The sequence below is a fragment of the Nicotiana tomentosiformis genome, chromosome 7 (assembly GCF_000390325.3).
Source record: "Nicotiana tomentosiformis chromosome 7, ASM39032v3, whole genome shotgun sequence".
NCBI lineage: Eukaryota > Viridiplantae > Streptophyta > Magnoliopsida > Solanales > Solanaceae > Nicotiana > Nicotiana tomentosiformis.
Window position 1 is genome coordinate 32,843,392 of NC_090818.1, and position 15,431 is coordinate 32,858,822.

At 37.7% G+C, this 15,431-nt stretch overlaps 1 long non-coding RNA gene across 1 annotated transcript; it reads right to left on the bottom strand.

The window, feature by feature from the left end:
• Positions 1 to 6,185: 6,185 nt before the first annotated feature.
• Positions 6,186 to 12,918, bottom strand: LOC138896458 (uncharacterized). Its single transcript, XR_011409616.1, has 2 exons — positions 12,795 to 12,918; positions 6,186 to 7,338 (listed from the first exon to the last, which is right to left on the bottom strand). It is a non-coding gene; the product is annotated as an uncharacterized lncRNA (long non-coding RNA).
• Between the last annotated feature and the right edge of the window lie 2,513 nt (positions 12,919 to 15,431).

Below are 15,431 nucleotides of genomic sequence, written 5' to 3' on the forward strand. Positions count from 1 at the left end.
ATCTGATCTTTGGTATTAAAAATATAAACCCATAATTTTCGTGAAGCATCATCAATAAAAGTAACAAAATATTTGTTACCGCCCATCGATTTATTTTCCATTGGACCATAAACATCAGAATATACCAAATCAAGTATATTCAATTTTCTTTCAGACGATGTCCGAAATGAGACTCTATGCTGCTTACCAAATAAACAATAGTCACAAGGTTTTCCCGTTGTACATTTGGCGTAAGAAATGAGTGATTTCTTGGAAAGAATCTGCAATCCCTTCTCGCTCATATGACCCATTCTTTTGTGCCACAAATCTGCAGAAATCTCATCTTGTGCCGCGTTCAATTCCCCTTGGCATATTTCTGCATTTTTCCTGTACAATGTACTATGTGCAACTCCCTTTGCAATCACCAATGATCCCTTGGTGAGTCTCCACTTTTGATTTGCAAAATAGTTATTGTATCCATCTCGGTCTAAAGCAATTCTCGAGATCAAGTTCATCCGCAAATCAGGTAGATGTTGCACGTCCTTCAAAACCAATGTGCATCCGACATTTGTCTTGATACAAATGTCACCAATCCCTGTAATCTTTTAGTAACTTGTGTTACCCATTCTCACAAGGCCGAAATCACCTGCTACATATCTGCAAAAAAGATCTCTTACCGGTGTGGCATGGTAAGATGTTGTTGTATCAACAACCTATTCCGACTCTGGACCTGATAAGTGTATGCATTCCTCTTCCTCGTTTATAAAGAGGACAACATTATCATTGTTTTGCACCATGGCGATTATGTTGTCGTCATTCTTCTGGCCACTAGTCTCGTCTTTGCCCTTCCTTGGATTTGGGCAATCGCTTTTTAAGTGACCTGGTTGATCACAATTGTAGCAATTTCTCGCTCTTGATTTGGATCGGTTCTTAGACTTTCTACGAGCTCCGGATCTACCATAGTTGCTCAAACTCCTTTGATAACTCCTGCCTCTACCTTCTGTGATGAGAGCATGTTTTTTATTTTCAGGCTTTTTTCTCATCTTCTCATTGAGTAGAAGAACTGATGTGACATCTTTCAACTCAATGATAGTCTTATCGTGCTAGATCTTTGTTGCCAGATTATCGTACAAAGATGACAACAAGTTCAATAGCAAGATGGCTTTATATTCTTCCTCGATTTTCACTCTGAGATTGACGAGTTGTGTGATTAGTCCGTTAAACACATTTAAATGTGACAAAAATTTCTTACCTTCACCCATGTGTAGGGCGTATAGCTGATTCTTCATGTACAATTTATTTGTTAGAGTTTTGGACATGTATAGGCTTTCCAACCTTGTCTAAATGCAACGTGCGGTATCTTCATCAATGATGTTATTTACCACATAATCTCATAAGTGCAACCTGATTACACTAGCAGTCATTTCATCCAAGTCAGCCTAATCCTCAACTTTCATGGTATCAGGCATTTTGGCATCAGCATCTAGTACCTTGTGTAATCCTTGTTGGATGAGGAGATCCCTCATCCTTATTTACCATATTGAGAAACCGCTATCTACGTTAAATTTTACTACCTCGTACTTTACTCGGACATTTTTGTTTTTTACCGAGTATAGTACTACTGACAGTGAATAGTATTTCATTGAACGAGTAGAACCTGTGCTCTGATACCAGTTGTTGGGAATAAACTCCCTACATAAATAATATTCACGGTAATAAAAGAGAAATAATAATGTAGCACCGAGATACGGTAATTAGCAAGAATAAAAGAGTGATAACGACACCAAGATATTTACGTGGAAAGCCCTTTTGAATAAGGAAAAAACTACGGCCCCGAGACGAGCAAGTGATATCACTATAGCAAGGAATTTTACTATTTGTAGGTCCGAGTAAAATACTCCGAAGACCACTACAACACTCAAAAGAAATAACTCTCTTTTGATATTCCCACCTTACTATAATATCGCTCACTCTCTATTTTTCTCACAGACTATTTTCTTATACCTTCTCTGTGAAACCTCACTCTTTCTTTCTCTCTTTGTTTTGTGTATCTTCAACTGAATCAGGAGCTATCTATTTACAGACATCTAATTCTCCTTGCTTGCATCATGGATGACATTATCATAATATAAATGTCAAACTTTCACCTTGAGAAAGCAATGAAAAATCTGCCAACCCAAATCACATTTCCTGTAGATTTGGCAGCATGGTACTTTATATCAAAGGAAGTTTGTCTTCCTTTCACATTCATGGAATGGACCCCACACTACACATAAAAACAACTCAATTAAGCTCAAGTGTCGCACAATTTAATAGTAAAACAACAAAATGTAAGCTAAATAATGAATTACGGCCAAACATCACCCATGCATGAAGAAAATTATTGTATGATATACTCCATCCGTCCCAAATTATGTTGTTTTTCGCTTCTCAAAATTCAATATTTTAATTTTTTTATTTTATTATATTAACGTGAGAAGAATTGCAACTGACTAGATCTTTGCTTCCTTTCTGCTTTTGTTATTGAGAGCGGAATAACCCTTTAGTTATTCCATACCATCACTGACTAGATCCTTGGTCACTTAAATTCATTAAACAATAAAAAATTCATGTCATTATTGGAAAGGTTAAAAAACAATCAGATTTGAGCTCAAACAGCGAATTCTTAAGTAAGTGCTTCATACCTAAACTAATAGATTAAAGCGTAAACCAACGGAATCACCATCCAAGCAATACATAGTTAATTTGAGCAAATATGCAGCAGGGTATTTCAGGCAAGAATTTTGCCATAATAAATGCAAACCCACATCTAAGCAAAACACCAACAGATACGTGAAACAAAGACTTGAGATAAGAGATTGAACCTTTAACAACAACAAATATTCCTTTATTAGCAAACTCCTCCAATGAAGTTACAACAGCTAATATCGATGCCGAATGGACTCAAACAAAGACAGCCTGCCGGAACTCAAACGTGATCCCACTGGAGGCCCCCCTTTTTTGTACTTTTTTCGCTCAGATTTGAAATACCAAAAATTGGGTTTTTCCTGCTGGTTTTTTGCTCGGTTTGAGAGGTTGTTTGACTGTTTTTTGTGGTTGAAACTAGTAGCTGGTGATTAAGGGGAGTAGAAGAAAGCTACTTATTTTGTGTTAAGATGACGAGCTTAATTGTGGGCTTTGACGTTAATGGTGAAAAATGAGAAGGGAAGAAGATGAGTGTGTGGTTAGGAAGAAGAGAAAGCTCGGCTCCTCCTTTTGTGTTTTTTATGCCCCTTTAGCTCTTAGGTGCTAATTTTTATCCGATTCCTTCTCCCTCCTTTGCGAAGAGAACGTCCCCCTATTTTCTCTCCCCTCTTTTTTGACTTTCCTCTTCCACTTTTTTATTTTCCTCCTCCCCTTTTTGACTTTCCTCCTCCCTCCTCTTTTTGACTTTCCTCCTCCCTTTTTAATTTTTCTCCTCCCCTTTTTGACTTTTTGTTGTATGTGTTTGGGGTAGAGATGAATCTCCTTCTTTTTTTTGTGAGTATCCTTGTGTGTTGGTTGAGGGATTATGTGAGGGAAGTGCATGGGGAAAGTGAGAGTGTGAATGAAATAATATTCACGCACAGTCAAAAATATTAGTAAAAGCAGCTTGGGCGAAAAGTACTTCTACCCGGAACTATGAGTTGGATCCCCCTAGGCGAAAAGGTTCTACCTGGGTTAAACTATGTAAAACAGCCTGAGGGAAGAGTGCTTCTACTTGGAGATATAAGCTGGATCCCCTAGGTGAAAAGGTTCTACATGGATTAAGCTACGTAAAACATCCTGAGCGAAGAGTACTTCTACCCGGAACTATGAGCTGGATCCCCCTAGGCGAAAATGCTATACCTGGGTTATGCTACGTAAAACAGCCTGGGCGAAGAGTACTTCTACTCGGAAGTATGAGCTATATCCCCCTAGGCGAAAAGGTTCTACCTGGGTTAAGCTAAGCAAAACAACCTGAGTGAAGAGTACTTCTACCCGGAACTATGAGCTGGATCCCCCTAGGCGAAATGATTCTACCTGAGTTAAGCTACGTAAAACAACCTGAGCGAAGAGTACTTCTACCCGAAACTATGAGCTGGATCCCCCTAGGCAAAACGGTTCTACCTGAGTTAAGCTACGTAAAACACCCTGAGCGAAGAGTACTTCTACCCGGAACTATGAGCTGGATCCCCCTAGGCGAAATGGTTCTACCTGGGTTAAGCTAAAAAAATGATTTGTATGAACAATAGTGATGCATGCTGAAAATAAAAAAAATTAAGATTTTGCGAAAACTTACCTTTGATGACTTTCGTCCTTTAAGAATCGCCATTTTGTACTGCTTTGTTCCTGCTTCAAACAAAGGAAAATTGTGAGTTTTAGAAGTGGTGGTCAGTTTGTGGCCTTGATGTCTTTGGCAGCTTGGCTTTGTTCCCATTTGTTTCAGGAAGACCGACTGTATTGGTAGTTGGCTACACTGCTGGTAGACTCTGTTATTGCTTTCAAGAGACTTTTGCTCTCTGTACCAACCCTGATTGTGTTTGTGGCTCAATCAGCCTTATCCCAACTAGAGATCTTTGCTTAGGTGACCTTTTCTGATATCTTGAATAACTTCTTGCTTTTAGAGCAATTTGTTTGTCAGAGAGAATCGCAACTGGGTATGTGCCTTTTGCGTGATGTGCACACTTCATAGTCTCTGTCCAGTACTACAGGGAACCCGTAATCAATCTTGCAATCTTTTCTTTGCTTGTTTTTGACAAGTAGGCAGACATAAATATCTTTCGGGGAACCTTTGTATAGCACGAATCCTCAAGACTTGTCGACTGTAACAACTATGTGTGCTTGTTACTTCTCTGATAATGTTATCTTGAATGTTCAAGCGAGAATTTGCTTTGTGAAACTAAAAAGCTGGTAGCAGATTTTGAAATCCTTTCTTACTTGTTTTGACAAGGACTGACTCAAAGCAAAGGATATAATGATGGGAAGAAACAATATTTACAAGAGATTCCTTCATGAGGAAGGAAAGAAGGAAGAATTTATATATATATATATATATGGAAGAGGCTTTGTTTGTTTTTTTAATTTTTTATTTTTTGAATGAGGTAACTAGCCTTAATGATCATGACATGCATTTTGGACTCAACGGCCTGATATATATATATATATATATATATATATATATATATATATATATATATATATATATGGAAGAGGACTTTTTTTTTTTTTTTGAATGAGGTAAGTAGCCTTAATGATCATGACATGCATTTTGGACTCAACGGCCTGATCTATCAAACTGATCTAATCATTCCTTCCGTTATTCCTTCGGGCCTTGAAGTCGTGCTTGTTTGTATTAATTCTTTGCATCAGTTTCATGACTTACTTTCGACTAGTGGTGCCCCGAGATATTTTCATCGACAAGTCTCTCTCATTTATTTATCTCTATTTACAGTCGTCTTACAGTGCCTGTGAGGGTTTTTACTAGTAAGACTCTCTCATTTATTTATCTCTACTTACCGTCGTTTTACAGTGCCTGTGAGGGTTTTCACTAGTAAGACTCTCTCATTTTTTTTTCTTTTTTTTTTCTTTTCTTGATTCCTTGAGTGAGAACGATGACCATGTCCTCCATATGACATCCATTGCTCATTGCGGATTTCCATTGGCATTCTCAAAACAGATCAGGAGGTCTTGTTTGGAAGGCTTTTGGATATAGTTAGAAAGAAAGGACTACATGAAGGCTTAAAGTAGACTCAATATGATGGGTTTTACATTTACAACTCTTGGAATCGATTATTTCAAAAAAAAAACTAAAACAAACTCATGCCCCAGTTTTAGATACTGGATTTTTTGTTTATTTTTAATTTTTGGAGTTCTTATTTAGTTGGACCGAACCGTGTAAGGCTGCCTACGTATCCCTTTTTCTAAGGAGTCAGGTCAAACGTAATTCAAACATCTGACCTAACTATTTTTTTTATCTTTCTTTTTCCTTTTTTCTTTTTCTCTTTTTTTTCTTTTCTTTTTTTTTTTCCTTTTTTTTTCAAAATAAGTTCCCCCAACTTTTATTTCCTTGGGGCATGGATCTTTGACTGTTCTTTTCTTATTCTTTTTTTTCACTTGAACTTTTTAAGAGTTTCCCCAGTTTGTACTCTTGGGGCATGAACTTTTCTTTTTATTTTTTTTATTTCATTTTTATTTTGACTTTTGACTCTAAACTTGATTCCAAAAGAGGGTGGTCAAAGAAAATAACACAAGCTCAAAAGGGATAACGAAGGGTATAAAGTGTTTGAATAGCAGAAAAAGGGCCTCCCAGCCTCGAGAACGCCAAATATAGTATCCTTTTGTGATCACAACATTGATGAACATGTCTGTCTTTTTGGTGTGTCTTGGTCAAAAGACACTTTCCATCAATTAATGTCAAATTTTCCACCAAACTTTATTTAATTCTTTCTCAAACCCAATCTTCACAATGATTTGAAGGTAAAGATCATTAACCCCACGGGTATGACTATTCTAGTTCCACATGAATTTGAACCTAGCTTAATTCCAAAGTGTTTCGACTGTGTATTCATCCTTAAAAGTGTCTTGTTCTCAGTTAACTAGTTCAAGACTAAATCAGTTATCTAGGATCTGACCAAATATTTTGCTTGCATGTCATGTCACTAGAACTAGCATGAAAAGAACTATGCACAAAATGGACACAAATTGACTGACTGTTTTTTTATTGAATAAAGGATAGCGGGATCTGATAACATAAAAAGAAGAAGAAATGACGACAAAATAAGCTACCATGTCTCCTTAATGGATAAAAGATGAGTGACTTTGCAGTTACTAAGTGACATCTTAACCACGGACTTGCACATCAGCATTACTACGACATTCAACCATTTTTATTGCTATGGATTCAGCACTCAAATTTTGACTTTTGATTAAACCGCTCCCCATATTGGCTATCAGATTTTAGGACTTACAACATGTGAACTTTCACAATAACTAATTTTCCAAAGGACTTCGACGAATTCGCATGTCTCCCTATCATCACAGATCAGCCAAGCAGAACATGTCTTGTTGCTCAAAACTGGTAGAAGTCAGCCAACATTTGCCTTCATTTTTATCACCAACTTGTCTACTTGCCTTTTCGTGACCTTAGTTGGATCAATAATAGTGGTTCTTGTTCCTTCAGTTGAGAAGATGATAGAGTGATCCTGGATTATTTTCGTGATTCACCATTGTAAACCAATAAACCAACCACATTTAACTAGCTTTTATTTCAAAATAACAAGCATGTTAGAATGCACACACTCTTCCTCTCTTTCTTCTTTTTTTTTTCAAAATCATTCGATCGAATCTGATGTGGGTTGCCTACGTATCATGTGGGAACATGAATCAGATCTTGTGTAGTTCGGAAAGATCAAAAATAAAATAGATAAACTAACTCTTTTTTTTTACTCATATACAAATAATCCGACAAAATCTCCTAGCAACTTTAATAATTTTAATTTGTTTTTTGGGAATTGGTGAAAGAAATACTTCTAAAGAAGAGAGAAAATATTTTTGGATTTTGAATTTTTTTTTTTTGTAAATTTCAAAAGAAAGAAAATATTTTTTAGGATTTTAATTATATTTTAATTTTAGGAGAAAGACTTTCTTTTTTTTGAAAGGAAGAAAATATTTTTGAATTTTTGGATTTGACGTCTGTGATGACCCAAAAGGTCATCTTATGTTTTAGAACTCAAATCTGCGCACTTAAGCCTTAAAAATCTAATTTTTACCCCCTCGATTTGCGTACGCAGTCCGGACAGATTTCCGGAAAGCTTTTATGTTGAAAATTAATGAAAATAAGAATTTATGCCTTAAAAGTTAATTTTAGTTGACTTCGGTCAATATATTTGGTAAACGGGCCCGGATCCGTATTTTGACGGTCTCGATGGGTCCGTATCAAATTATGGGACCTGGGCGTATGCCCGGAATCGAATTCGAAGGTCCCTAGCTCAAGTTATGAATTTTTGATGAACATTAAAAGTCTGGAAATTATTTGTTTTAAAGAAATGATTGATATTTGGAATTGTTAGTACCAGGTCTATATTTTAGTTCCGGAGCCCGGTACAGGTTCATTATGATATTTAAGACTTGTCTGTGAAATTTGGTGAGAAACGAGTTGATTTGACATAATTCGGACGTCCAGTTGAGAAAATAAAAGTTTTAAAGTGTTCTTGAGAATCTCATATGATTTGGTGCTAAATTCGGAGTTCTAGGTGTTATTTTGGCGATTTGATCGCGCGATCTGGTCCGTATGATATTTTTAGACTTGTGTGCATGTTTGGCTTGGAGCCCCGAGGGCTCGAGTGAGTTTCGGATAGGCCACGGGATGTTTTGGTCTTGGAAAAAATTTGATTTTCTGCAGATTCTTGTGTGTGGCATATCCTTCTTCGCGTTCGCGAAAGTCCTCTCGCGAACGCGAAGAGTAAACTGGTAAGGCTGAGATTTATTCTTCGCGAATGTGAAGGCATGGTCACGAACGCGAAGTGATTGGGATTTACCCTCCGCGAACGCGACCGGCTCATCGCGAACGCGAAGCACTTGGGGACCTATGGGAGGGTTGGTCGTTCCTTCATCGCGAACGCGAAGGCCAGGGGAGAGTAACCATTGCGAACACGAGCAGGGTCTCGGGCACGCGAAGGCTTGGCAGCCAGTACCCTTCGCAAATGCGACAGTGGCCTCGCGAACGCGATGCACACTGTCGCCCAGTGCATAAAACAGAATCAAACACGGGCTTAAGACATTTCTTCAACATTTTTCAAGAACCAAACGGGTAGAAGCGATTTTCAAGAGTCGTTTTCTTCCCCAAAGTGCCGGTAAGTGATTCTAAACCATTTTCTTTCAATTAACCATTACATTTCTTGAATTATCAACCTAAAATCTAGAGTTTTCATGGTAGAATTAAGGGTTAGGGTAGAAATTAGGAATTTCGGAAATTTGGGGATTTAGACCTCAATTTAAGGTCGGATTCCAAAACCAATTATATATTCAGGCTCGGGGGTGATTGGGTAAATGGATTTTGGTCCGAACCTCGGGTTTTGACCAAGCTGGCCCGGGGTCGATATTTTGACTTTTTGGAGGAAAATTTGGGAAATTTAATTTATGAAATATCATTGATTCCTTTAGAAATATTTGATTTTATTGAGTCATTTTTGAATAGATACGAGTGGTTTGGAGGTGAATTCAAAAGGAAACGCTGTGATTGAGAATTAAGTGGCTTTCAAAGCGAGGTAAGTGTTGTGTCTAACCCTGACTTAAGGGAATTAGGAACCTTAGATTACTTGCTAAGTGAAATTCATGTGAGCGGCGTATATGTGAGGTAACGAGTACTTATGCGCCGCCAATTTACCTGTTTTTCATATTTCTCTGTTTTTCTTATATTGTCTCATTCCTATGCCTAATTGCTACGTGTTATACTAGTGTTGTTCAATTTATCGTTCTTATCATGTTTACGGATTTTCTGGTGATAATTGAGTTTTTATTTCAAAGTTGAGATTGATATTATGGAACCAAATGTTGAAGTAAGGTTTGTACTTGTTATTCTATCTCCCTGTTATTATTTATGCATTGCATTATGGTAAGGGAGAGTGTTAATGCACGAAGGGTGATGCCGTGTCATATTGTGAGTGTCAATGCACGAAGGGTGATGTCGTTCCATATTGTGAGTGTTAATGCACGAAGGGTGATGTCGTGCCATATTGTGAGTGTTAATGCACGAAGGGTGATGTCATACCATATTGTGAGTGTTAATGCACGAAGGGTGATGTCGTGCCATGATATGAGAGTTAATGCACGAAGGGTGATGACGTGCCATTTCTATTAATTTTATGATGAGATTGAGAGTAAAAGCACGAAGGGTGATGCCGTGCATTTTTTCTTACCGTATTCACTATTCCTGTTGATTCATGATATATTGACTGCTTCGGTGATCATTTTATTATAGTTCTTTATCTTGTATTCCCCACAGTATGTTCCCCTCCCGACATTTGCTATTTAGTTCTTCATTTCTGTTATTTGTATATACACTGTTAAATTGTACAGGTTGATTTATAGGTGCCTTGCCTTAGCCTCGTCACTACTTCGTCGAGGTTAGGCTCGACACTCACCAGTACATGTGGTCGGTTATACTGATACTGAACTCTGCACTTTCTGTGCAGATTTTGATACCGGCTCTGGTTGATCGAGATTTATCTATTGGTCCGCTGTCCGGAGACTCAAGGTAGATCTGTCGGCGTTCACACACCTTGAAGTTCTCGTCTATCTTTTCTGTTCTATTGTTTCTTTCATTCAGACAATTGTATTTCTTTTTGACTATTACTTGTAGAATATTCTAGAATGCTCATGAATTGTGACTTCAGATCCGGGTGGTAGTAATTAATACAGTTTTATGATATTTCGCACTTATTATATTTAATCTTTGTTAACTATTGTTAATTACTGAATGGGAATAAGGAATTGGTTTAATGATTCTCTAACGTTGGCTTACCTAGCAAGTGAAATGTTAGGCGCCATCACGATCCCGTCGGTGGAAAATTTCGGGTTGTGATAACGTCTCAAAGAAAAACTTCTAAAGAAGGAATTAAAGAAAAATATCTTTTTGGATTTGTGAAAATTGGGGACCGGAACCGATGAGGTTTGCCTACGTATCTCACATCCGGTGAGAATCAGACCTGCGTAGTTTGGTCGATGTTGACATAACAGAAAACATGATTTTCTTTTTGTTTTTTTTTTTAAAAATATTTGGCTTATTTTTTAAATGACTCTTCTTTGTTTTTTTCAAAATTACGGCAGAGTTTCAGGACTTTTCAAATACCTAGATTTTTTAGAACTGGGTAAGTTTCTTTCTCCTCACTCTTGTTTTTTCTTGATTTTCTTTCCCTATTCTAGAAGATGTTCAACATGCAAGCCGAAACAAACAAGTGCACAAGTAACACGTTAAATGCATTAGGATGGTCTTTTAAATTGGGTACACCTGTCCTAGACGGACCCAACCCGTGTGTTGAGTCCCCAAAGTCAAATGCACGTGATGCAAACAAACATACCTACTAGGGATCCCGCATGAGGTTCGTTCTTCTATGTTTAAATCGTAGTGGAGAAAGGTATCTAGACTGGCTTACTCGAACGGACAACTCGAGCCGAGGAGGGTCACCGTACCGGTAGCATTACTTTTCGTCTTAGCTGGTGGTGCTCCTTGCCTAAAATATGTGTGACTAAAAATCCTTCATCGGGTGGCAAGCACCTCGGCTATCTCAAAGAAAGCGGGTTATGTCAAGCAAATGCCCAATTTTAATTTCAAGAAGACTTAGAGGGGGTGCGTGAGAAGACAATTTATATATACAGTTCAATAATATCAAAGCAGTAAAAAGCAGGCAAGTAGCACATTAGACCCAAATAAATCACAGCATATACAAAATTAATAAAGGCAAATAAAAGTCAACATTTACAAGCTCGAATTCTGATATCCCCAGCAGAGTCGCCAGAGATGTCACACCCCTTTTCTACCCCAAAAGATGTATAGTTATGGATTGTGGGTTAAAGAGTTTTTCCAATTAAAGTGACAAACTTGAGTAGGGATTGTTTTATTTACAGAGTCGCCACTTGGAATTGAGTTTTTGGGTGTTCCAAGTCACCTTTTATTTGAATCCCTAATCAAAGGAAGGTTTGACTCTATTATTATTGGTCTGCGAAAATAAAATTCGGGGAGAAATTCTGTTGACTGGGGAGAAGGTGTAAGGAATTCTCAGAGTCCCGTGGTTCTAGCACGGTCGCTTTATTGACTATATTTGGCTTTAATTATTTTTGGATAAAGTGTGTTGTATTAGTTTTCATGTTTTACCTATGTCCGCTTTTATTGCTTGATTAGATTTACGAAAATAATCTTGAAATAAGTCACGCGTACGTGTACTCATCTCATTTGGCGTGTCAAGAATCATGTCACGCGTACGTGTACTCGTCTCATTAGGCGTGTCAAGAATCATGTCACGCATACGTGTACACAATTCACAACACTTACTTAAGATTGTTTGGCCAAAGTCGCGCGAACGCGTACCTTGATTTATTTTGAGAATCACAATTATGTCCCGCGAACGTGTACACAATCACGATAATAGATTAAAAGCGCGCCTAAAAGTATACTAGCGGTGTTCATTATTCTTCCTAAACTTTGAGATTATTGTGAGGTTGTGAATTATGAAGTAGTTGTGGAAAAATATAGTATTTAGTTATTGATGATTATTTATTACAGAATTTTCTTTATTAATTAAGAAAATGGATACGCCATTAGTAAAATAACAATTAGAAATCCACAAGCCCACTAACAATATAAATACACTAAATTATTTAAACTAACTCTCAAAATCAATGTATCAAATTAGACATACAGCAGCAACTAAGAATAAATGTGTAAGTCAATGATTGAGTTCCTAACCCATTAAATAATACACTTTTATATAAAGATATAATCTAAATCATGTCTCTCTAGGAACCTTGACCCACTCAAATCCATTAAACAATAAAAAATTCATGTCATTATTGGAAAGGTTAAAAAAAATAATTAAATCTAAGCTCAAACAGCGAATTCTTAAGGAAGTGCTTCAAACCTAAACTAATAGATTAAAGCGTAAACCAACGAAATCACCATCCAAGCAATACATAGTTAATTTGAGCAAATATGCAGCAGGATATTTCAGGGAAGAATTTCTCCATAATAAACACAAACCCACATTTAAGCAAAACACCAACAGATACGTGAAACAAAGACTTGAGATAAGAGATTGAACCTTTAGCAACAACAAATATTCCTTTATTAGCAAACTCCTCCAATGAAGTTACAACAACTAAAATCGATGCCGAATGGAGTCTAACAAAGACAGCCCGCCGGAACTCAAACGTGATCCCACCGGAGACCCCTCTTTTGTTGTACTATTTTTCGCTCAAATTTGAAACACCAAAAATTGGGTTTTTCCTACTGGTTTTTTGCTCGGTTTGAGAGGTTGTTTGACTTTTTTGTGGTTGAAACTAGTAGCTGGTGATTAAGGGGAGTAGAAGAAAGTTACTTATTTTATATGAAGATGACGAGCTTAATTGTGGGCTTTGACGTTAATGGTGAAAAATGAGAAGGGAAGAAGATGAGTGTGTGGTTAGGAAGAAGAGAAAGCTCGGCTCCTCCTATTGTGTTTTTTATGCCCCTTTAGCTCTTAGGTGCTAATTTTTATCCGATCCCTTCTCCCTCCTTTGCGAAGAGAACGTCCCTCTATTTTCCCTCCCCTCTTTTTTGACTTTCCTCTTCCACTTTTTTATTTTCCTCCTCCCCTTTTTGACTTTCCTCCTCCCTTTTTGATTTTTCTCCTCCCCTTTTGACTTTTTGTTGTATGTGTTTGGGTTAGAGATGAATCTCCTTCTTTTTTTTGTAAGTATTCATGTGTGTTGGTGGAGGGATTATGTGAGGGAAGTGTATGGGGAAAGTGAGAGTGTGAGTGGAAAAATATTCACACATAGTCAAAAATTAGGTGCTCACAGCTGTTAAACTCAAAATTGTTCGAATAGAAGTTATTTTAACAACATGTGAGAAAATTTTGTCAAAATCAATACCTTTCTTCTGCTCGAAGCCTTTTACCACCAATCGAGCTTTGTATCTGACAAGCTTGGCATTTCCATATTTCTTGAGTTTAAAGACCCATTTGCATTTGAGTGGTCTTTTACACTTTGAAAGTTCAACCAGCTTGTACGTGCAATTTTTCTGTAGAGATTCCATCTCTTCTTGCATGGCTTTCATCCACTGGTTCTTTTATAGATGAGACAATACCTCCTTAAGACTTTCTCGCTCCCTTTCATCACTAATATGGACATACTCTGTGGAAGGGTACCTACATGACTCTACCCTTGGTCTCTCTGTTCTCCTCAGAGGTTGAGGTTTTTCTTCTTCCTGAGTGGGGTGCTACACTTGCTTGGCACCATCATCAAGTTGCCCCCCTGCTCAATAACCTCACCAGGTTGCTCCCCCTGCTCGGCAACCTCATCGGTCCTACTTTCTGCACTTGTGAGATTATTAGAAGTAGAAGGAATAGTAACAAGGTTAAGAATTATACCATTCTTGGCCTTCTCTGGCATATCATTAGCAGTTCCAACTTCACTTTCTCAAAAGACTACATCTCTGCTTATGATGACCTTCTTCTTTACAGGATCCCACAATCTGTATCCGAAATCTTCATCTCCATATCCGATGAATATGCAAGGAACAAATTTATTATCCAGCTTTGTTCTCTGCTCCTTTGGTACATGTGCAAAAGCTCTGCAACCGAACACCTTCAGATGCAAGTAGGACACTTCCTTGTTGGTCCAAACTCTCTCTAGGATGTCAAACGCCAACGGAACTGATAGACTCATATTGATCAGGTAACAGGCTGTCTGAACTGCTTCACCCTAGAATGACTTAGGCAGTTTAGCAATTCTGAGCATGCTTCTCACCTTCTCCATAATAGTGCGGTTCATCCTTTCGGCTACGCCATTGTGTTGTGGGGTTCCAAGAACTGTCTTTTCATGTCTGACTCGAACAATACTCTTCAAATTCCCTTGAAGTGTACTTACCTCCATTGTCACTTCAGAGATGCTTTACCTTTTGGCCTATCTCCCTTATCACCATAGCATGAAACTTCTGGAAAACTTGAAATACCTGATCTTTGGTATTCAAAATATAAACCCATAATTTTCGTGAAGCATTATCAATAAAAGTAACAAATTATTTGTTACTGCCCATCGATTCAATTTCCATTAGACCACAAACATCAGAATATAACAAATCAAATATATTTAATTTTTTTTCAAACGATGTCTGAAATGAGACTCTATGCTGCTTACCAAATAAACAGTAGTCACAAGGTTTTACCGTTGTACATTTGGTGTAAGAAATGAGTGATTTCTTGGAAAGAATCTGCAATCCCTTCTCGCTCATATGACCCATTCTTTTGTGCCACAAATATGCAGAAATCTCATCTTGTGTCGCGTTCAAGTCACCTTGGCATATTTCTGCATATGTCCTGTACAACGTGCCATGTGCAACTCCCTTTGAAATCACCAATGATCCCTTGGTGAGTCTCCACTTTTGATTTGCAAAATAGTTATCGTATCCATCTCGGTCTAAAGCAATTTTCGAGATCAAGTTCATCCGCAAATCTAGTACATGTCGCACGTCCTTCAGATCCAATGTGCATCCGACATTTGTCTTGATACAAATGTCACCAATCCCCGTAATCTTTGAATAACTTGTGTTACCCATTCTAACAAGGCCGAAATCACCTACTACATATCTGCAAAAAAGATCTCTTATCGGTGTGGCATGGTAAGATGTTGTATCAACCACCCATTCCGACTCTGGAGCTGATAAGTGCATGCATTCCTCTTTCTCGTTTATAAAGAGG